General features: G+C 37.1%; 1 protein-coding gene and 1 pseudogene across 2 annotated transcripts in view; one reads left to right on the top strand and one right to left on the bottom strand.

Annotated features, from left to right (window-relative positions):
* The window catches only part of FGF14 (fibroblast growth factor 14), a 796,427-nt gene that overhangs the window by 350,724 nt on the left and 421,187 nt on the right, over positions 1–24,516 (bottom strand). The window lies entirely within an intron of this gene.
* On the top strand, positions 11,782–12,507 carry LOC114037287 (annotated as a pseudogene).

The raw sequence follows: 24,516 nt of genomic DNA, 5'->3' as shown, positions 1-24,516 counted from the left end.
AATGATTCTGGAGTTTCTCATAATTATTACTTCCCATAATTTCTGAGTTCACATGATTTTCTTTTTTCATTGTGTAATTTTGGTCCATTTTTCTTTCATATTATAATATTGTTGAATGCACCCTGACCTCTCTTTAAGGCATCACTCATACCTCCACTCTGTCTTTAGCAACTCTGTTTATCTGCTTATAAGGCCAGTCTTATTGTTTTGTTTTGAATTGTTTTCCTTTGGGACTTTTGGTCTTTCATGGTAGGCACTTACTAAATTTTTGATTGATTTCAGCCTCTTCTATTCCTACTTTCTGCTTCTGGTTTCCTTTCAGTTAGGCTGGAAAGAAACGCATGTAGGAAAAGTCATGCGAAATAAATCTGAAAATACAGGCTGGAGCCAAATTACAAAGGGATTTAATACCAGATGGAGGAATTTGTATCTTGCCTTAGAGATGATAGGGAGTCACTCACTGACTTAATTTCCTTGAGGATAGGATTGACAAGGTTAGACCTCTGCTTTAGGAATATCAATTTGGTGGTTAGGAAAGAGGCTGGAAAAAACAAGACCAAACCAATTAGGACCAATAATAGTCCAAACAAGAGATGACCAGGGACCAAACCAGGATAAAGGCTGCATAAGTAGCAAGAAAGGAATGGATTGGAAAACTCTTGTGGGTATAGAAACAATTGATAAATTGTAGCAACTGATTGGATAGGAGGGTAAGGAAAGCTACAAGGAAGTCTCCAAAGCTGTAACTTGGAGGGCTGGAAATGATGATGGTCAGAACAAAGAGTGGGAAGTATATAATAAGAAGTGATTGGGGGAGAAATAAAATGAGTTCTGCTTTGGACATATTGAGTTTGAAATGCTTGAGGGACATCCAGATGGGGACTCCAGGAAACTGATGATAGGCAACAGCCAATCCGGAGAAAGAAGAGGAAATTAGGACTGGGTAGGTAGATTTGGGCATCCTAAATATAGAGAAGAAATTTGAACCTATTCAAAGTAATGAAATCATGACCAGGAAAAGTGAAAGGGAGAGGGGTAAAAATAAAGGATTGAGATTTGGGGGATACTTTCTTGACTAAGACTAGAACTAAGAGTAGAGGTATCTACTTTAATCTTTCTTTTGATGATATGGAAAAATCAGGTCACGGGAGCCCCCCTATAAAAGAAAAGGGAGGGCACTGAGGTCACGTTAAAAATATCCTTAACCCACATGTGCCAGAATTTATATGGCACACATCCCAACCCAATCTCTGTTCCTTTACCCCATCAACACAGAAGAATGTCACAATTGTCTTAGTTTTCAATTTACCCCATTCCATCTTGTGTTAAGAAAGAATCGAGAGGGGTGGAGTTTAGAACTTAAATTTTAGGGAGAAAACTTTTAGGTTCATGCCTTTCTAGATCTCTGCTGCTTAGAGATATTCTATGTGTCCTTTGTTATTTCTTATTCCCTCTCAGGCTAAACTGTTTTTGTTTCTAAAGAATGAACTTAGGGTAAGCAGTCTTATCAGGGATGGCCTTGAAGGATTCTTCTTGTTTTCTGGACGTGGCCATGTAGAGTTTTAACCAATCCATCATCAAGTCTTTACTGAGTCCTTCAGGGCCATGCCCTCTGGGGATTTCAGAATTGGAGGACTAACAGGAAGGATAGGCCTCTAATCTGTCAATTAACTCTGTAGAGATTAAGTAAGCATATATTAGGCTTTCTTACTGAGGGGGGTTAGAGGAAGAGTGATATTCTTAATATAGCTTAGATTTTCTATCACCATGTTATTAGGGCAGCTAGGTGCACAGTGGATAGTTCTGAGCCTAGAATCAGGAAGATTTATATTCATATCTGGTCTCAGACACTTACTAGCTATGTGACCCTAAGTAAATCACTTAACCTCTGTTTACCTCAGTTTCCTCATCTGTAAAATGGGGATATACTATGCTTACACCTGCCTCCCAAGGTTGTTGTGAGGATCAAATGAGATACTATTTGTAAAGTGATTAGTACACTGCCTGGAAATTAGTAAGCATTATATAAAAAGTTAACTCCTATTATTTTCTAAATCAAAGAGAAATGTTTGGTATAGGAAAATGCATCATTAACTCCACACCTTCCTTCTGATTTCCAGGTTGCATGAATTTATACACAAAGCTCTTTCACTCCCCCATGCAGATCACAGTTCTAAAAGAGAATGGCCTCACACATTTTAGTTGCCTAAAAAACCCAGCAGCTAATGTTCAACTTTCTGATGATACTCATTAGCTGGGCAGGTTTGATGACAAGAGATACACAAGCTGTTTCTGCATCTCAACTTGAAACACTTTCAGCTTGACCTGCCACATCCTAATCTTTGTGCTGGCATAGTCACAAGTGCCCACGAATTAGAATAGAAGTTGAATGACTATTGGTCAGTATCAGAAGAATACATCATGGTGGGAACATTCTCATTTGTACCATATTTCTCTCAGAAGATGTTCTCCAACATCCCATCTTGCCTCTCCTTTGGACTATTGCTTGCAAAACAGAAAACCCATGTGTGAGGAATTTAGCAAAGCCTTTCAAACATGTAGACATTCACACAAATACATGTAAATAAAATTTTAAAGATATGTTGATTGAAAAAGTAAATTCATATACATGTGCATATAGGACAAATGCATGATGTGTGCTTCTATGTATGTGTATACAGAATGTATACAAACACATGTGTTTTATACATAGATTCATATATTTGTACAGGTGAGTACAAATATTATATATGCATGTATTGTATGTGGGCACAAATATTATATATGTATTAAAATAAACACATACAAAATCCATATATTTGTACCCACATATACACATGCATTATATATACACATATAAAATCCATATATTTGTACCCACATGTACAAATATATGAATTTTATAGATATGTAATACATGCATATGTAGATATGTAATATACACATATAAATTTGTTTATATGTGATGTAAATATTTGCATTTATATGTGTTTTGTGTGTATAGGTTTATATGTATATGTGTATATGCCTATATACATATATAAATAGAGACAGATAGATTTGTGTATACATGTGTTTTAAATTTGTGGTTTAAAGCCCATCTACTTCTGGAAAAGATCCAAGGAAGACGTGTGAGCCTATAGCTTCACTTTTTGTTTGGCAGCTACTTTCTCTTGGATATTTTCTAGGTGATTTATTTATAGCCAGTGTTACTATTATTCCAGGCTACCTATGTGCCCACTTAGGTGTCTGACTAGAAACAACAGAAATATCACTTTGTGCTTTCCTCTCCCAGAGTAGTTCAGGGGTAATTGAAGTGGGAAAAAGTGGAAGAAGTGATGGAACAATGATTAAAGGGGATAGGAAGGAACAGTAATACAGAACTAGGTACATTGGTTAGCCATGGCAACAAGGAAGGATACAACAATCTCTGACATTGGAGGAAAGGGAGAGTATGGATGGGTGAGGAGGGAAAGACAGAAAAGTTTGGAAAGATAGGAAATGGAAAAGCTTCAATCTTTCCAGTAAAATAAGAACAGAGGTTATTTTCTGAATGAGAGGAGTGTAGAGTAGAATTAGAGTCTCGACAGAGAGAAAAAAGGTTGGTCCCGTTGCTGAAGGGAATTTGACAGGGAGTTAATAAAAGATAAATGAAAGTACTGTGGTGCCACAGAAATGACCCAACTGAGGTTAATAAGCACCAGAGCCACAACCAAGGAGAGGCCAGGGAAGATTTATCCTAAGTGACAATCTCCAAGACACGATTCCTTCCTGTCTCTATTGCTTCCTGGTCCTAGAGCCAAGGAACTATGAGGGTCCCCTGGGATATGCTGGTAAATGTTTAATGACTAGCTCTCCAAACAGCATAGTACACTTTTAAGTTTAATCTGAGTTATTAACATTCTTTCCATCCACAAAACAATAAATTATTTGCAGCATTTGCAGAATTCTAAGGTTCAAATGCTGACACTGAAAATTAAAGAATCAGCTTAGCTTCTTTGAGGTGGTTCCACTTTAGGTCCCAACCTTTTTCCTCTTCTTTGCCACACCTTCCACCTACTTGAGGAGTTGCTTAGCACATTGGTAGCATGAGAACCCATCCTGACACTTGATTCTGGACTCATCTTCTATCATAAGAATCCTACTCTTCTGACTAGTTCCTGTCTGCAGCCTCCCCCTTTTCTCTACCTACTTCTGGGAATTATGCAGTAATTGTCCAGTACCTGACCAGAATTGACTATTATCTGTGAACCCCTGCTGTCTTTCCCTCCTTGAGTCTCTCCAAAAGCTTATCTAGGTGCACCTGTACCAAATGAATCATACTCCTCTCACTTTATGCCACTGCTTTCTTCCCTCATGCCTCTTCCTGATAGTTGCACTGTTGGACTGCATTTAACTTAAGCAGATTCTCTTCTGTATCTCCCTTCCTTCTGACTTCTCTTGGGGACTGTTTGGTGAGATTTTAGGACTAGGGTTGGTGGAGGGTTTTTCTATGCTCCCCACTTCACTTTTTCCAAGGGGCTGCATCATCATCATCATCATCATCATCATCACCATTACCACCACCACCACCAATAACAACATTCCCCCAACTTGGCCCTTGGTGGAAAGAATCGCTAGTTACAGTTTTGAATACCATGGATTTATATTTTACCCAATTTGAATAGTTTGATGAAGTCCCTCAACAATTACTTGGAGACTAGATAATAGGAGTAAAGAAGGCAGATGGTGGGGATGGCATCTATGGTTGGAGATTGGGAGGGTAGAAACAACTGAGTATCAAAAGAACTAAACATTCAGTGACATAGGGTTAAAACATATGGTTAAAAATCAACAGATCAATTAGAGAAATGCAAATCAAAACAACTCTGAGGTACCACATCACACCTATCAGATTGGCCAAGATGACAAAACAAGAAAATAATAAATGTTGGAGAAGATGTGGGAAAATTGGAACACTAATGCATTGTTGGTGGAGTTGTGAAATGATTCATCCATTTTGGAGAGCAGTTTGGAACTATGCCCAAAGGGCACAGTTTGACCCAGCAATAGCATTTCTAGGGCTATATCCCAAAGAGATCATACAAATGGGAAAAGGACCCACACGTACAAAAATATTTATAGCAGCTCTTTTTGTGGTGGTAAAGAATTGGAAATTGAGAGGATGCCCATCAATTGGGGAATGGCTGAACAAGTTGTGGTATATGAATGTAATGAAATACTATTGTGCTATAAGAAATGATGAGCAGGCTGACTTCAGAAAAACCTGGAAATATTTGTATGGTCTGATGCTGAGTGAAGTGAGCAGAACCAAGAGAACGTTGTACACAATAACAGCCACATTGTACGATGACTAATATTGATAAACAACCCTTCCCAGTAATACAATGATCTAAGACATCTTCAAAGGCCTTGTGATAGAAAATGCTATTCACATCCAAAGAGAGAACTATGGAATTTGAATGCAGATTGAAGCATACTATTTGCTATTTTTTTTCTTCTATTGAGTTTTGTTTCCTCTTTCTGGTGGTTCCTCCTATTGGTTCTAATTTTTACTTACATCACTAATATGAAAATATGTTTAATAGGAATGTACATGTATAGTCTGCATCAGATTGTGCGCCATCTTGGGAAGGGTGGTGGGGAGGAAGAGGGAGAAAAATTTTAAACTCAAAAGCATGTGGAAGTGATTATTGATAAATCAAAATAAATTAATAAAAAAACAAAACAATCACTTTTGATTTATCAATAATCACTTCCATATGCTTTTGAGTTTAAAATTTTTATATTTTCACATTAGTAATGTTGTAAGTAAAAATTAGAACCAACAGGAGGAACAATCAGAAAGAGGAAACAAAACTCAACAGAAGAGGAAAAAAATAGCAATTCAACTTCTATAGTTCTTTCTTTGGATGTGGATAGCATTTTCCATCACCAGGCCTCTTCAGATGTCTTAGATCCTTATATTGCCAGGAAGGGTTAAGTTTATCAATATTAGTCATCACACAATGTGGCTGTTATTGTGTACAACGTTCTCTTGGTTCTGCTCACTTCACTCAGCATCAGACCACATAAGTCTTTCCAGGTTTTTCTGAAGTCATCTTGTTCATCATTTTTTTTCTTTTTTTTATTAATTTATTTTGCTTTATCAATAATCACTTCCATGTGCTTTTGAGTTTAAAAATTTTCTCCCCCTTCCTCCCCACCACCCTTCCCAAAATGACACACAATCTGATGCAGACTATACATTTACATTCATATTAGTGATTGTTGAAAAATCAAAATAAATGAATAAATTTTTTTAAAAAAATCAACAAACCATTGAACTAGAAGGAACCAAATAATGTATCTAGTCCAATACGCTCATTTTACAGAAAAAGTGACTGAAGCACAGAGAAGTTAGTTTATAAGGACAACACAGCTAATGAGAGTGGAAGGATTTGAGGCTGGGACCTTTGACTTCAAATGCAGTGTTCTTTCCACTTCACCAAACTATGTTTTGATTAAACATGGGGTCAAAACATTAGAAGGAAAGAAGTTAAGTCAAAGGAATGGAGAGGGAAAATGGAGAGGAAGCAAGGCATTGGAGTGCATAGCGAGAATGAATAAATAATAAGAATAACTACATCCTGCATTTATAAATTATTTTCAAGCTTATAAAACTCACAAGAGCAGGTTCAGGTGGTATAAAGATATGAAACATGAAAGTATGGTCAGAGAAATTTCAGAGTCATATTTTTGAAAGTGAGGCAATTTGGAATGGTGTTGAAGTCTAATGGGTAAACTAACCATGTGTTGGACTGAAATAGAGTGGGCATAGAAGACATAAGAGACATAAAGCATTTTGCAAACTCTACAGATCCACATAAAAGTCAGCTGTTATTATTATTACATATTCTTTAAAGTCCATCTGCAATGTTATTCCCTCCAAGAAGTCTTTCCTCATCTCTTCCATTTCTTTCCCAGTTCCTTAGATTTGGCTTTCTCCTTCATATAGAACTCTGTTTTATATAACATTAGAGAATCTATTAAATCATATATATTATAGTAGCCTGTGTATGCATATTATCCTATTAAAAGTCTTGGGCATGGATCATGTGTTTTCTAAATATTCCTCCCTGGTGCATAGCATGGTCATGGTGTTCTGAATTGTTACTATTTAATAAATACATTTTTTTAAATTTTATTTTTAGGCAATTGGGGTTAAGTGACTTGCTCAGGGTCACAGAGCTAGTAAGTGTCAAGTGTTTGGTCTGAGGCCAGATTTGAACTCAGGTCCTCCTGACTTCAGGGCTGGTGCTCTATCCACTGCACCACCTAGCTGCCCCAATAGACACATTTTAAATGAATGAATGAATGAATGAATGAATGAATGAATGAATGCTGATTTGGGGGAAGAACTGGAAGTTAGTAGATTTTCCTTTTTCAAAAATTCACAATTTTTCAATGGCATTTAGAACTTTTGAAACTTTTAATCAAGGATTTTCTCAGCCAAAACAAGCATTAGCAGTTGCCGATGGTATTTCCTCCAGCACTACTCAATACAAACACATTGCTTTTAGTGTCTATTAAAAACAACAAACAATTAATCCTTATTCTATAGTGAGCATACTGCTTAAATCAGCAGCAGATCTCTCTAAAATGTAACTTTCTTGTTACAGGTTTATTTCAACTGTTAAAGAGCAGCCACAATATACGAAACTTGCATTTCATGGCAAAGGTGCCTAGTGTCTCTATTACAAAGAATGGCTTATCTAGAAGTCTGTTTAACTAGGCTTTGGTGGCTATAAGGTGGAAAGAGGTAGAAGCTGACCGGTATGGCAAGTAGAGTCAGTATGGGCTGTCCAGGATTTAGATGAGGAAGCTGCTAGGGAAACTCAAGGCTATCTAAATAGTGCTTAGGTCCAAGTTTCAAATATCTTTGACAAAAGATGCTCATTGAATCTGTCAGGCCCATTCATTCTTAGCTCATGCCGGATCTATAACCCTTGACATCTGTCCTTGGACCTTTTCCTTGGCAGATTTGGAACATCACTTCCTTTCCTTCATAGAACCAACTTCCTGAATCTGAGAACTGCTCATCTCTAATTATTTCATCAATCCGGCTCTGCTGGGGCATCAGGTAACCAACCAGTCACCCTGGGAGAATCAAGAACGCTTGCCCTCAAGGAAATCTTGCTGCAGGCAACAATCTTCTTCTGCCTTGTGGCAAAGCCAGATATCACCCATTCTTTATCAGTTTTTGCAATCCCATTTTATCTTCTTCAATGACAGCTAACATTTATATAATGCTTTAAAGTTTGTGAATGCACTTTGCATTTATTATCTCATTCAATCCTTTCAATAACCCTGTGAGATAAGTGCTGTTATTAAACCTGTTTTACAAGTGAGAAGCCGAGTCTATCACACATTGGTTAATTGATTTCACCAGTCACACAGTATAGGAGATGGGATTTGAACTCAGGTTATCCTGAATCCAAGTTCAGCACTCTATTTACTATGCCACCTAGCTTTTCCTTGAATCTTTGTTGCCCGTGGTACTATACAATGATGCTGTGTATGTGCAAAATTAATTTTGTACCCACGAGGGAGTAATATACAATCATGCCTCCATTCTAACATCACGTCACACTGGGATGGCTAAGAACTTCCATTCTTTTGGAGGAGACGATACACCTAAAAGGAGGTGACTAGGGAGGGGATCTTTTGTCTGAGGAGTAACAGGAATCACTATTCCTCTAGCGGAGCTTGAAGGAAATCAAGTTTAATGCCTACATTTCAGGAAGCAGTGGTAGAATTGATTTCAAGCACTTTGTTTCATTACATAATAGATTTGCAGTTTCCTATACAATCATCTTTTTTCTATTCTACTATGTTACAGAAATGCTTGTTTTATTTCTTAAGTTCAGAGTAAAATAAATTTGGAAAAAAAGAACTAAATTACAGAAAGTTAAAAAAAAGTAGAGAAAGAATACTTTGGAATGCCTAGAAGAAAAGGAACTGGCCTTGGGAATACATTCCTGTAAGGAACTGTTAGATGAAGAAACCTCCTCTCTTTCAAGGCAGGTCTGTGCAACTAAAATTCTTAGAGAGTTGCCTAAAGCCATGAGAGGCTAAGTAAGTTTCCCATTTGTCACATAGCTAGTATATAACGGAAGTGGCCTTAGACCCAGGTTTTCCAGCTCTAAGGCCAGTAATTATCTATGGCTAACCTCAAGGGAGTCACTGCATCGCCCTGTTATAGGAGACTTCTCATACCATGGGAGTCATCTATAATGGATGTAATATCAAAACAAAAATCAGTAAAACTGAAAATAACAAAAAATAAGGTAAGTAGCGATGTGTTAAAAAAATATAATAATCAGATAGAGAAGTACCCTCAGCTATTAGAAACATTCGTAACCCTGGGGATATGTACAGCAACTTGTTCAAGCATTCTGAATGTCAAGAGATCTATGCTTCAGTGGTTAGAATTACATGACTCATGTGATAATGGGGGTATAATAGCGTAGAGAGAGAAGGCACAGGAAATAATGATGCAAATAGAAAAATTAAACTCAACTAGTGAATACTAAACATGTGCACTATAAGTCCATATCAGAAATCAACCCAGGAAAGGTAAAACTTCAGCAAATGAACAAAGTATACACATACAAACACACACATATAACTGTTTACATATACACAAATATACATAAATATGTATATGATATATATAGAAATATATTTATCACATATGAAGTAAAAATCTCATAATGCCTTTAATAATAAATTTGCAATAATTTATTACAAATCTCATCTACTTTTTGGATCCATGATCTTATCACATTTCCTCTATAAGCATACAACCCATTCATGCTCTCTCTTACTGTGAAATTTTTGTCTCTGCCTTCCTATAAGTCCTTCATTGAAGATCTACTCAATGTTCTGGAGTTTTTATAGAAACTCTTGGCTATCCATCTGTTATTCCTCCCTCTCATTATATAACCAGTCCTCCATTTTTGATCGTACATTCTCCTAATGATCTTTTATGCCAGTTTCTTGCATACAAATCATCACTGATACATTATGCTTGGCTTACACCCACCATACCATGTGTCTTCCTCCTTCATCTGTTTGACCATAGCAACATATGAATACTCAAATTATAACAAGTATAAATATAATGTCTGTGTAATAATAACAAGCTCAATATTTGTGTTGCACAATTCCTGGGCCCTTACCTTCTTCCTTCAAACTCAGTAGAATGAATCAATAGCCTCCATTTTATTTTTAAATTCTTGGTCCAAGACATAGCACAGAAACTCTCTTCCCCATCCCATACTAAATATATTCTTTTTAGAGTATCTTAACATTTCTCAAAATACTAATAATTTGGTCAGCTAAAAATGATGATAGTTAATTAGGAGGCCAGAGTAGGAGGAGAAGTATTTTTGAAATCAAATTATTATATTTATTGATGATAAAAGTTTTCCTCATAGTAATATATGAGGATAGTCAGTCAATAAGTATTTATTAAGCACTTATCATACACCATGCATGGTGCTAAGTGGTAGGGATTCTAACAAAGGCAAAGAGCATGGTTTCTGTTCACTGAGTTCACTTTCTCATATTAGAAACAACATGCAAGAGAAAAAACAGTGTAAATTGGAGATAATCTAAGAGAGAAGGAACTAGCAGAGGGTAGGAAAGAGGGAAATCCCAAAGTCTTCATGGAGAAAGTGGACTGTGAGTTATTTTGAAGGGAGTGATAGAAGCCAGGAAACAGAGGTGGGGAGGGATATTATCCCAGGCACAGGAAACAACCTGTGAAAAAAGCATGGAATAGGGAAATGGAATATCATGTGTGAGGAGTAGCAAGGTCATTGTTCTTGGATCTTAGAGTGCTTGGAATGAATTAAAATGTAAGAAGGGAAGGGTAATAAAAATCCAGGTTTTCTGGAAAGACTTGTATGGACCGATGCTGAGTGAAGTGAGCTAAACGAGGAGGATGTTTTACATGGTAACAGTCACATTGTGTGATGACTAACTTGGATAGACTTAGCCCTTCTCAGAAATGCAAGGATCTAAGACATCTCCAAAGGTCTCATGATGGAAAATGCTATCCACATCCAGAGAAATAATTATGGAGTTTAAATGCAGATCGAAGCATACTATTTGCTGTTTTTTTTTCCTCTGTTTTGCTTTGTTTCCTCTTTCTTGTGGTTCCTCCTATTGGTTCTAATTGTTCCTTACAATATGACTAATGTGAAAATATGGTAAATAGGAATGTATATGTATAGCATATATCAGATTGCAAGCAGTCTTGGATAGGGAGGGGGGAAGGGGGGAATTTAAAACTCAAAAGCTTATGGAAGTGATTGTTGATAAATCAAAATAAATTAATAAAAATTTTTAAAAATCCAGGTTTTAAAAGGATTTAAAAGTCAAATGGAGGCTTTTATATTTGATCCTGAAGGTAATAGGAAGCGACTGGAATTTACTGATAAAAGAGAATCAAGGTCAGATGTGCATTTCAGGAATATAAATTTGGTAGCTTAGGTGAAGATCTAGGGAAAGACTTGAGACAGAGACCACTCAGAAAACTATTTAAGTAGCCCAGTTGTGAGATGATAAGGGTCTACACCAGGATGGAGGATGTGAAGGTTAGAAAAGGGAGTAAATGTATTGTAAGAGATTTTGTGAAGGTATAAACAATGAGTTTGCAATGGTTTGTATATGTGAGTTGAGAGTTGGGAGTCAAGAATGACACTGAATTTTCAAGTCTGAGCTATTGTAAAGATGGTGGTTCCCTCAAACAGAAAAGAAAGAAGAGAGCAGAAGCTGAAGCCGCTGGGAAGCAGAGTTAACGGTTTGGCCTACGATGAAGCCATCATGGCCCAGCAGGCCCGAATTCAGCAAGAGATTCAGAATCCACTGGTCTTCCAACACCTGGAGCTCTCTGTGCTTTACAAGGAGTGTGAAGAAGACAACAACATCTATCAACAGAATATGAAGGACCTACACAAAAAATACTCCTACAACGGAAAGACCAGGCCCGATGGCAACTGCTTCTCACCGAGTTGTCGGATTCTTCCACCTGGAGGTCCTTCTGGAAGACAGTAAGGAGCTGTAGAGGTTCAAAGCCATCTCTTCCAAGATCAAAGAGGACCTGGTGTCTCAGGGCTTCACTGAGGTCACAACTGAGGATTTCCACTACAAGTTCATGGACCTGATCGAGCCAAGTGGAGAAGCAGACCTCAGTGGCCAAACTGCCGGCCTCCTTCAATGACCAGAGCACCTACGACTATCTGGTGTTCTAACTGTGGCTGCTCACCTCAGGCTACCTTCAGGGCAAGAGCAAAGTCTTTGAACATTTCATTGAGGGAGAACTGACCGTCAAGGAGTGTTGTCAGCAGTAGACTGCGGTGAGGGCGGCACCACCAGCCCCCATGTCTTCCCAGAGGGCTCTGAGCCCAAGGTGTATCTGCTGTACAGACCGGACACTACGACATTCTTTACAAATAGGTGGGACAGCGCCTGGGTCCTGCCCACCGCTGCTGGCCAGTGCTGGGGCTAGTCCTGCCCCCATCCCTCCATCCCACACACACAGCTGTTAGACATGCACAGAGATTTTTTGTGGTTTTAAATGGTAATATTTCACTCCCTCTTTCCCCTTCCTTTCACCTGTGACCTTGTGTGTTTTATTAAAGTTGATGCTGGTAGCAAGGCTTAAAAAAAAAGGATTTGGAGCAAAGAGAATTAGATCTGTTTTGGGCATGTTCAGTTTAAGATGTCTATGGGATAGCCAGTTTAAGATGTCTAATTGGTAGCTACAAATTCAAGACTGAAGATTAGGAGGGAGATTAAGGTTGGATAAATAGAGTTAAGAATCATCTACATAGAGATGAAAATTGAGCCCATGAAAGTGGCTTTTCATTATTAGACAAAGAATCAAGATCAGAGGTGTATCTTTTAGTTAGACTAAAGGACTAAGGCTCAATGAAATGCCAAATAAAATATAGCCTGGACCCTTTCCAATTTAGTGGAATGATGCAAAGTTATAGTTAACTATGTATTTTTCCTTCTACACTAGGTGAAGAGAATTCCCAAACTGTTTCAAGGACAAACTTAATGTTCAGGTAAAACTATCTTCAGTCATATGAAATGCAAAGAAACAGGATGGTTTAGTTTCCCTCAACCCTGAATCAGCTGGAGATTGATCTCCCTTCTCCCAATTTTCCTGTAAAAATGAAGTGCTTCTCTATAAGAAAAAATAGCATCAGTCTTTGATGAAAGCTCTGAATGCCACATATGGCCTACTCCAAGAATGAGAAAAATGGAAATAACAAAAGAATACTTCTTGTAACCAAGGAATTATGGGAATCTTCTGAAATATTTTATATTTATTTCAATGGAATTCATGAAAGTTTTGCTCAAAATATGTTTCATATCCTCTATTAGCAGATACAGACAAAACAGTATATGTAACTCCCAAACCAACAATATACTTTAGTCTTCTTTATAATATTTCATATATGTCAAAAGTTTCATTAACTGAAATTTACTGATCTTTCTTCAGGTTCTTATTTTCACTGGCAATGGTATGGCAATCTAATGTGTGCATATTTGATATTATTATTATTAGTTATTTTCATATTATGCTACTAAAACAATCGGATTCTAGTCTGCACTTAGGGTTTCTAACCTCTTCTTGTACAAAGATGCGAAGTAGAGGACTTGAGAATTTGTTTCTAAACTCATTGGCTATTTAAGTTCCATTTGGCCCACAGATCTACAATATTTAAGCCTGTGTGTAGCATGGTAGCCTTCTTCCATTGGTAGAGATGGTATAAAAAGTATTCCAACGTTCTCATCTCACAATTCAGCCAGTCAATAAATACTTATTGAGTACCTACTACTTGAACATGAACACTGAAAAAATTAATAATAAAGAAAATGGGACAAAGGAATACATGTTTAATTGCCAAATGAGAAAGTCAGAGTTAAGAATATCAGCAACTGGGTGCGAGTCAGTTAGGGATATGATAACTACACAAGTGGAGTCCTGCTCCAAGGACATTTCACAGTTTCTTCAGAGATCTGAGGTGTTAAATTTATTTCACATTTCAAAATTCCTTCTCAGCCTTGGCCCCCCCTTTCCTTCCCAATTCCTCCTATAAACTTGTAGAAGGGCACAAAAGCCATTTTGCATGTCTTCCAAAATCTAATAGTGCTTAGTTCAAATGCAAGGCACTTATTAAATGTTTTCTTGAATATCTTCATCTTCTCACAATAAAAGAAGAAAGAGAATCCATGCTAACTTTCTTTTAGTTCTAAGGCTCACATTCCTTTGGGCCTTGGACCTGTGGGCTATTGCTAGTTTTTCTTACAAAAACCTTGTTGTAAAATTATGGAGAATTATATGAGTGGTTTTTTTTTGGTAATTTCTACTGAAAATATAGAAAGAAGAAATGGTTTTCAACTGTAGTCACCTCTCACTTATCTATGCCAGTAGAGGGGAAGACATATGATTATTCTAAAGTAGATTTTTAAAAAAATCATTTATATATGACTGTGAAGTGGATTAGATTTCCATCAGTACTGCAGGTACCATTTTCTTTCCCAGTTTTATTTTATTTTAGCTAATCTAGAAGGTATGTTTTTGGAAATGGCAGTATAAAATAGATTGACAGGCAAAATTAATGAAAATTTTTGTGCTTGATATAGTACATAATAATAATTGTATGATTATAATAAAACATACATGCAGAATAATTATTTGAATATAGCAAAAATGTTTCTTTGAATAAGTTTACAATGATGAAACCAAGGACTTCATTCTGAATTATGGGATATCTAGGAAAAGTCTAATGGGCACTAGTTGTGGCTCTTTATGAGGTTTTGGAGGTAATTTTATTTTTACCAATTTTTGTGCAAGATTTGAACAAAAATTTTGGAAATTACTTTTAACAACTCAGAGGAGATATCATCATCAATAAGGAATCCTTCTTTAACTTGGACTCTGCTCTTCATCTTCTCCTTGACACTGACAGACAATTCTTTTGGACATATATATTTCTGTTTTATGCCTTTTCTTATATTTGTGATCACAGGGTTGCTGAATAAAGTTCTCTTTTATTACTTTTTTTTCAAGAAATATAGTATATTTGACATATGCCGAGATACACTTTAAGGTAGCATTTTGCTCTGTTGAATCAAATGATTTTAAAAAAATGATCGAGAATAGGTATAGTGATGAGATTTTATATAAACAGGGGAAAGTATGTCCTCAAAGAATGCACAAGCAAAAAAAAAAAGATGTACTGGTTATGTCTCAAAGGAGTGTGATAACTACTGGACAACCTGTATCTATCACTGAAATCCACAAAGCATTATGACAAAGTAAGGAAGGCGGGTAGAATGTTGAATGGACCACATGTAACAAATCACTGTGAGGACACGGACGAGAGTTACACAGGATTGGGGCAGCTAGGTGGCACAGTGGATAGAGCACCTGCCCTGGAGTCAGGAGGACCTGAGTTCAAATCCAGTCTTAGACTGAATACTTGACACTTACTAGCTATGAGACCCTGGGCAAGTCACTTAACCCCAATTGCCTCACCAAAACAAAAACAAAACAAACAAACAAAAAAAAAAACAAATCAGAGTTACACAGGATAAGTAGACAGATGCATCGTTATCAACAATAATGTAAGGAGTGCCCATATTGATGAGATCAGATTTATTTGGGCAACTTTGACAGGTCATATTAGATCATAACATTTGAATATATCACATTACAATGATAAATATCTATTTAGCTGATATATGAAAGTGGCCTACATTTCATAGGGTCACAGAGTTAGAGTTGGAAGGCACTTGAGGGCCCATCTAGTCTAACCCCCTCATTTTATAGATAAGGGAATAAAAGCCCAGAGAATTTAAGTTGATTGCTTGCTATCTTAATCTATTTCTCATCAAAAGGATTTTACTCATTCTTGTAACTGATAAACTTCTCAATACATCCTCAAATAAATTCAACAGAAAAGCAGACATTCATATTACAGTGAATTTCACCATTCTATGTGAGGGAAAGGGGGATCTCTTTTTTAATTTCTGTTTAACATTCTCCTCGGAAAGAACCTGAGATAGTACATTTAAGAATGGATTGGGATGCCTAACAATGATTTTGCTCTCAGACCAAGAGTTGGCATTAAGACCATGGACACACTTCTCTCAGTACCTCAATTTGCTAAATAGGAATTGCAAATCTTCATTCATTATCTGTTTGTGTGAGGAGGATTTGAGGAGTGTTATCACTGTCTGCAAAGCTCCAGTTACTTGTCTAATAAACAGCATTCCACCTTATTATTGTTGTGTCTTAGCTACCAGTTCAGAACACATAAGTTTGCCAAGAACATCCTTGAAGCAGATGGACATGAAATCTGTGAGGTTTTATATTTTATAAACATGTATTATACAGGATCTGAGTGATGATCAAAGATGGTTAAAACCATGGTAAAGCCTGTAGTCATTCAGCTACATTCAGAAGCCATACCCCATTGGGTATTAACCCAGGTAGATCTCACAGCTAAAAGCCAAATAAACAAAGACATTTTAAGAATCTCCATGGATTTGATAGTATCAATTAAAATAAGACCATAGAAATAAAATGTGAAAACTGTATGTTTTGTTAAACTCTATCTAAATCTTAGGTGCATTCTTTTGTTTTGTTTTGTTTTTTTAGGCAATTGGGGTTAAGTGACTTGCTCAGGGTCACAGAGCTAGTAAGTGTCAAGTGTTTGGTCTGAGGCCGGATTTGAACTCAGGTCCCCCTGACTTCAGGGCTGGTGCTCTATCCACTGCGCCACCTAGCTGCCCCACTTAGGTGAATTCTTGTCTTTTGATGATTTGCCCAGTTCCCTCAAGCCTCCTTTTCCCAAATAATATACTAGAAAGTTAACTTCCCAGAGATTACTATGTCAAAATCCAGCCAGCCAGCCAAGTTCCTTGCCCATGTAGTTTTGATATCGAAGTACATATCTCTCTCCTAAAAGAGAAAAGACTTTTCCCCAGCCTCTCCCATTAACTCATCTAAACCAAAAACAATTCTTGCAGGACCAGCCTTTCTTCCTGTCATTAATTACATTGTGCTGCCATGTGCTCATCTCCACTTCAGAGACAAATTCATATTAATTTCTCTTGTTCCTCATAAGCTCTGCTTCTAATGCACCTAGCCCAAATCTAGTTAGGCTAATATATCATCACATAATCTACCCATAGTGCCCTATGTCATATAGGTTTGTTGCGAGATGAGCATAGATGAATTGATGACATACCTGCAATTTCATCAGTGTAGGGAACCCTCTGTGTACGAACTCCCTCCACCTATGCAGATCAGAAAATTAGAGTTGCTTGGAGGGTGAAAGATTAAATGACTTCTCCATGATCACAGAGCTAGTATGTGTCACAGGCAGGACCTGAATCCAGGTCTTCCTAACTGACATTGATCCTCTAGTCAGTACACCACAGCAGCTCATCTATAAGTAGGGAGGGTTTGTCAAGAAAGAATTATACTTGTGTGTCATCAGTTTAGAGTGATGAAGTTGCTAAGAAATGAAAATTAGGCCTCTGTAAGCAGAGACAGCTGATAGCAAACAGAGAGAGCACATAGAGACAGCTGATAGCAAAAGGGCTCCCACCTCTAGCAAAGCTAACCATTAAACTTACTAAACTTACCACTAAAATTATGGAAGGATAGTAACCAGGAAGTTTGATCTATATAAAAGGGGTACCTGTGGACAATCACCGCTCTGAAGTGATACAAACTGGATAGTTATTTTATTACTTATTGTCATAAATAAGAATGCAGAATATTTACAAATTTAGAAGTCTTTGAAACTATTTTACAATTTATTATGAGTAATATGTAAGATTCAAGAGAGGGTCCTTGTTTAGTTTAATTTCAATTGGATTAAATATATTTTAATTTAAAATAAAGGAATGCATTTTAAGTTTCTGTTGTCAATCATCCTACAAATTCAAGTTTCTCTTCAAATCAGCTGTGAAATACCTTCAGGGTACATGTGGTGGGGGAAGGGAAGAGGGGTCTGGGTAGAACAAGTAATCCCACCACTTTACAAAGTCCAAGAAAAATATTCAAGGCAAATATAATAAACTCTAATGAAACACTAAAATAATAACAAAAGCATGGTGTCTGAAAATCACTTTAGTAATGTAATCCTGGGAGGTACACTGGATAGAGCTCTGGGCCTGTAGTCAGAGAGACTCATCTTCTGAGTTTAAATCTGGCCTCAGACACATACTAGCTGTGTGACATTGGGCAAATCCCTTAAAGCTTTTTGTATCAGTTTCCTCATCTGTAAAATGATCCAAAAAAGAAAATGCAAACCACTCCAGTATCTTTGCCAAGAAAATCCCAAATGGGGTCACAAAAAGTCAGATATAACTGAAAACCAACAACAAAATGTGAACTACCTATGTCATGTGAGGTAGTTCACTTCAGTGCCTGGGGACCTCAGTTTCCTCATTTGTAAAATGGAATTTAATGACTAGTTTAAATTATATAAACATCTAGGATTTTATGATCCATTCTACTTCCTTATTCAGGCCAAAAAACAATGGAAATAAAATTTAACGCTACTTTTTGTAGTAGCAAAGAACTGGAAACAAGGTAGGTGCCAAATGATTGGGGATTACCTAAACAAACTGTGGCATGTAGATATGATTAAATATTACTGTAAGAAACAAAGTCTAAGATGAATCCAGAGAAGCATGGAAATTCATATATGAACTGATGCAAAGTGAAGTAAGAAGAGCCAGGAGAACAGTATACACAATGACTTTGATGATATAAATGGAAAGAAGAGCAACAAAACAACTCATTCTGAATTCTGTGAAATTATAATGACAAGCTTTGCTCCGAAGAAGAGATATGAGAAGTCACCTCCTTCTCTTCTCCACAGAAGTGGGAGACTCTGGGTTTGGAACACTACAGATAACGTGAAACTTTGTTGATGTATTGGCTCATTTTTTTCAAAGTGTTCTTTTTTTACTCTTTTGCAATCTTTGTTATATGGAATGACTCTCTAGGAAAGGAATGGAAAGAAGATATGAGAATCATAGGTGATAAAATAAAAAAAAACAAAAGATTGTAATAAGAGTTTATTTTAAATATATTACAAATTAAAAAAAAAACATCCTGATTACCATCAGAAATATTAAGTAGGAAATATTGTCATTGAAACTCTATTTCTTCCATTTTTAACTTCCAAGCAAGGTTTTGGAATCTCATGAAGATGGTATTAAAGCAATAACCTTTCAGCCTGCTCTGTGGTCCCTTGCTAAGCAGCTTAACAAAGAATTAGGTTTTTGGAGTTTTGCAAAAAATCATTCATTACCTGAGAACATATGAGCTAATAAAAGAATTAAGATTTTAGGCGGTTCTATTTTCATTCTGTTGAAAACCATTAATTTGGTGCAAGTTTTGAGCAGAGGATCTTGGCTCCATTTAACTATAAATCTGGTACTAGCTAGTTAAGAATGTCACAGCCCCAGAATGCACTGAAGTGGTAATGCATTAATACCAAGTTATATTGGCTTCAAATATACCCTGGCTTTAAGCAGGGAGTTATTATTATATTATAAATCCATACTAATTAGCATGCTAGAAAGCCTAGAATTTAAAATATGAGTCTGATAATAACAGAATTTTTTCCCAGCTATATTGAGTTTGAAGTCTAATATATGTCTCACACCATAGGCACAGTCCTTTTTTCATTGTTATCCAAGAATGTTTCTTTTTAAAAAGCTAATACTCTTAACATCTCATTTGCATGTAGTTCTTAATTTTCAACTGGAAACCAATTAGGCACTCAAAAATAGATGAACCAGTAAAATTGCCTTATCAAAAATAATGTCATTTTGCTAACTGACAGTGAACAGTGATGACACAGGAACAGATAGTACTTTTGCATTCCACTTTCATATTCATTTTGCTTTCCTAAGTGAATTAAAAAACAAACAAACACTCCAAACAAGACTTAGTGGACTGGATAAATCATGGAATATTCAGTCAAGTACTTTCATTAGCCCTGAAAATATTCAAGCAGTAAGTTGCAAGCGCCTCCAGGATTGCTTCTTGCTTAACAAAAAGTGAGGTGTCCCTGCTCTGATCCCCAACCTTCCTCTCTGCCTCTTCTTCTTTCCAATTTTGGATTAATGGATCCATACAAAAAAAAAAGAGAGAAAAAAGATGGCAATGAAAAGAGTGCCTTATGAATGTTAATAACATTTTACAGAGAAAATTATTTGTGGCTATAAACAACAGCTATTTGGGCAAATGCACGTTCTCTATAAATAAGATGCAAATATATTCATGGTCTTTCTGATTCATGAAAATATATCCATAGTGTGCTTCTATACTTGGATGGGGACATGGGCATCATTACAATAGCTACCACTATGTTCAAGAATAGGATCTAGAATATTGAACAGATTAATTGGTGTCTATTTTGAGAGGCAATGAGATCTGGATGGAAGTAATCAAGAATGCTGACCATCTCTGTTTTCATGTTTGGTTTTATAATTCTAACTTTGAGTTAGCCATTATATCTCTTTATATAGCCAGGACAACTCTTAATTTGAGTTAGCTGTTATTGGTCTCCCTGCCTCTGAATGTGAAGAGAGATTTACAGTTTTGACAAATGTTTGATTTGTTATGTTTAGGGAGCTATAATAAATTGAAAGGCATTTTATAATTCACCCCCTACAAACTAGCTCCCACTCCTGTCTTTCCTATATGATAATTCTCCCTGTTACCAAGGCATGAAACCTAGGAGTAAGCTTTGATTTCTTTCTCTCTAATTCTCAACACCTAACCAGTTACTAAACAAGTCTCACTGTTTTCTTCAAAATTGTTCTCAAACCCACTCCTTTTTTTCTTCTATTTCATTGCCAAAAAACCTGAATGGATCTTTTTAATATTGTGATAACTTTTTCAATGTAATTGATTTCCTTTGTAAATGCTATATTGTATTTTGTGGATCAAAAAAAACATTACGCTGAGTAGAGATCCATAGTCTTCAATGGACCCCAAAGGGGTCCATGATAAAAAAAGGATCCTTGGACTAGAGCAGGTATGAGTTCATGCTGAGACAAAATTGACATCATCCTAACTGGCCTCCCTCTCTCAAGCCTTTTCTCCTTTCTGATTTATCCCATCCATCCATCAAATTAATCCTATCTGCCAAATTAATCATCCTGAAATTTCACTCTTATGATGTCACTCCTTCATTCACGTTGATTTGAATGATGGAGGGCTGTGCAAAGTCACCAGCCTCACTTTCTCCTCCAGAATCATCTGGGTCCAGTGGCCAGATATTCATCAGGATCACTAGAGATGGCCCAAGCTGTACTGGGTGACCTTGGCCCTTTTAAAGCTAAGATCTTTTCAAGTTCTCACTTTGAGTGAGTCAACACTCATTCAGTGACTAGACCTCTTTAAGAAGTGAGTCAAGAGATGGCCCTTTAAATAAAAAATAAATCATACTGGGAGGGGAAGACCCTCAGGGTTGCTGGCCAAAAGAGCAACAGTTACTATTTAGATTCACCCTGAGCCAGGAGGACCCAAAAAACAATCACTAAGTGGTGCTTGGGCAGGGACCTATTGTCCATTCCATGACATCCAGAGTGAAACCTTCACTTCCTCCCCATGCCCACAATAAAAGGTCTAAGCTCCTTAGCCTAGTATTCTAAGCTCTTGATGATGTGGTCTCACAAATTCCTGTGATTTAGAAATGTTTAGCAAGAGGGAAAAATCTTTTTCACTGTTTTTATCCTTATCCTTCAGTGGATTCCATCCCCTTCTACTCTATCCTAAGGAACCTCACCTCACCCCCCATTACCACTCCACCATTAACAAATTCTCATCTTAGATTTCTTCTATGGATATTCATCTTCTTTGGTATAATTATAATAATGCCTAGCACTTATCTAGAGCCTTCTATACTATACTGTTTTACAAATAGCATCTCACTTGATCCTCATGACAACCCTGGGAGGTAGGTGCTATTGTTGTCTCCATTTTACAGTTTAAGAAACTGAGAGAGATGGAACTTAAGTGAATTGTCCAGGGATACCCAGCTATAAGTGTCTGAGGCTGGATTTGAACTGAGATCTTCCTGATTCTAAGCCTAGCATTCTATCCTCTGTGCCACCTAGCTGCTTAGGAACCCTAGATCTTTCCATAAGACACTGTATCCCTGAATACCTTCTTTACCACTGGGTTATCCTTCCACACACTTTCCACAATGGAGTATTTTTACCATATTCCTTGTTCCCTCCCCAACTGTTACTTCCAGTCTCTTTTTGTCTTGCTCTCACTCTACAACTTCTACTTTGGGCTTCACCCTACTGGTCTATGTTGACAAGTACAGATTCTTTTTAATATAATATATTGATTTGATTATTCTCCCTTCTTTCTCAAGGAGCTCAGTCTTTGACTCTTAGGCTTCCTCTCTAAACCAAACCCTGCTCTGATAATTGAGACCTCAAACGTTAATGACTCTTCAAACTGCCTCCCCACTTATTTAACCTCCTCAAATCCCACTGTGTATTTCATTTGACCTCAACCTTTTCCAGTGAGGTATGGTTATATTTCCTTAGATGAGATCACTATCACTCATAACCAGTCCCTTTCACTACATTTAACTTTGAACTTCTATCCTATGCTCATAATGTTTTGTTCCTCCCATCTCTCCTTCTGCCCAGCCTCGTTCTAAGCTTATTCTTCATTCCCCCCCCCCGCCTTAGACCTCCAGTGCTTCCACATTTTGCCATCCTCTTAGTGTATCACCTTTTCTGTGGTTTCATTTTCCTTCTTTCAGTCTAGATCTTAAGATTGACCAGTTCACCATTCTTCACTCTTGAATCTCTTACACCATTTCCTGATGTCTATTCACATTTCACCAATCCCTAATCCCAGATTACTTCTGGGTTGCCCAGTGGCTAGAGCCCTGGGCCTGGAATCAGGAAGACTCATCTTCCTAAGTTCAAATCTGACCTCAGACACTTACTAGTTGTATGACCCTGGGCAAGTCACTTAACTCTGTTTGCCTCAGTTACCTTACCTGTTAAATGAGCTGGAGAAGGAAATGGCACACCACTCCAGTATCTTTGCAAAGAAAACTTCAAAAGGGTCATGGAGACTTGGACACAACTGAAACAACTGAACAACAATCCCTAAGCTTCTGAAATCCACTGGAGAAAGTAATGGAACTCTGCCAACTGAGTATGAAAGAAACATATGTTTCCTAAACTCAACTGTGCCTCATTGCTAGCTAAATACCCTTTTACTTTGCCCTTTTTGTTTCTCTAACATTCCCTACAATGACTATTTCAAACCTTTTCTGTTATAGTTCCCCTAATCTCCCTTACTTTCTATCTCTACATCTCTTTAAACTATCATCTAACCTCACCTCTCCTCTAATCCTCTAAGGAATAAGGGACCTTCTTCTTTGTCAAAAGCAGTCCTGTTACTTGTGCCCTGGGTCTCATTTTTACCAGGATCTTGTTCTACTGATCATTCCCATTCCCTCTCCCTCTCTCTTTCATCTTTCCCTCTTTCTCTCTTTCCACAAACACAGCAATCACCCCTGTCCCTGAAAAACCTTCACTTGACATTACTAACCCCTCAAGTTGTCATCCTTTGACATTCTTCCCTTTTACTGTCAAAAAAAATCACCTATATTTACTGCACCCATTTTTTCATCTCCTACTTCTCAAACTCTTGCTATTGGGTATCTAGACCCACCATTCAACCTAGACTTCTTCCAAAGTTACTGTGCACTGTCCTTCCCCCACTAACCCACCCCCCAAACCTTTTCACTGCTAAATGTTATGAATATTTCTTTGTTTTCATGCTCCTCTACTTTCTGTAGTTTTGGAGGAATGACCACATCCTCTTCCTAGATACACTCTGTCTTTCCTTAACTTCCATGCCAGTGATCTCTTCTGGTTTTCCTCCTCCTTATCAGTTTCCTTTCAGGGATAATCATTCATTTTTTTCCCCCTTAAGTATGTGCGTCCCAAAGCTCTGTCCGTCACCTTCTATTTTTTTTTCTCTGCACTCTCTTGGTTGATGATTTCATCTTTTTCTATGTTTTCAATACTTTTCTCTAGCCAGATCTCTGTCTTTCACATACATACATACACACACACACACACACACACACCCCTCCAGTGATACATCCTACATTGTCAATTACTTACTGTACGTATATACATATATATGTATGTATCTATGTATATGTAGGTATGTGTTTGTGAATGTATATGAATGTATATACATACATATACATATGCATATCCTTATATATCCATATACACTTGTGCCTCACACACACACACACACACACACACACCCCTCCAGTGATATATCTTACATTGTAAATTACTTACTGTACATATATACATATATGTATTGATCTATGTATATGTAGGTATGTGTTTGTG

Source organism: Vombatus ursinus, unplaced genomic scaffold (genome assembly GCF_900497805.2).
Source record: "Vombatus ursinus unplaced genomic scaffold, bare-nosed wombat genome assembly UNPS02010304.1, whole genome shotgun sequence".
Taxonomy (NCBI): domain Eukaryota; kingdom Metazoa; phylum Chordata; class Mammalia; order Diprotodontia; family Vombatidae; genus Vombatus; species Vombatus ursinus.
The sequence above is the reverse complement of the archived record's forward strand: the minus strand, read 5'-3'. Positions and strand labels throughout refer to the sequence as shown.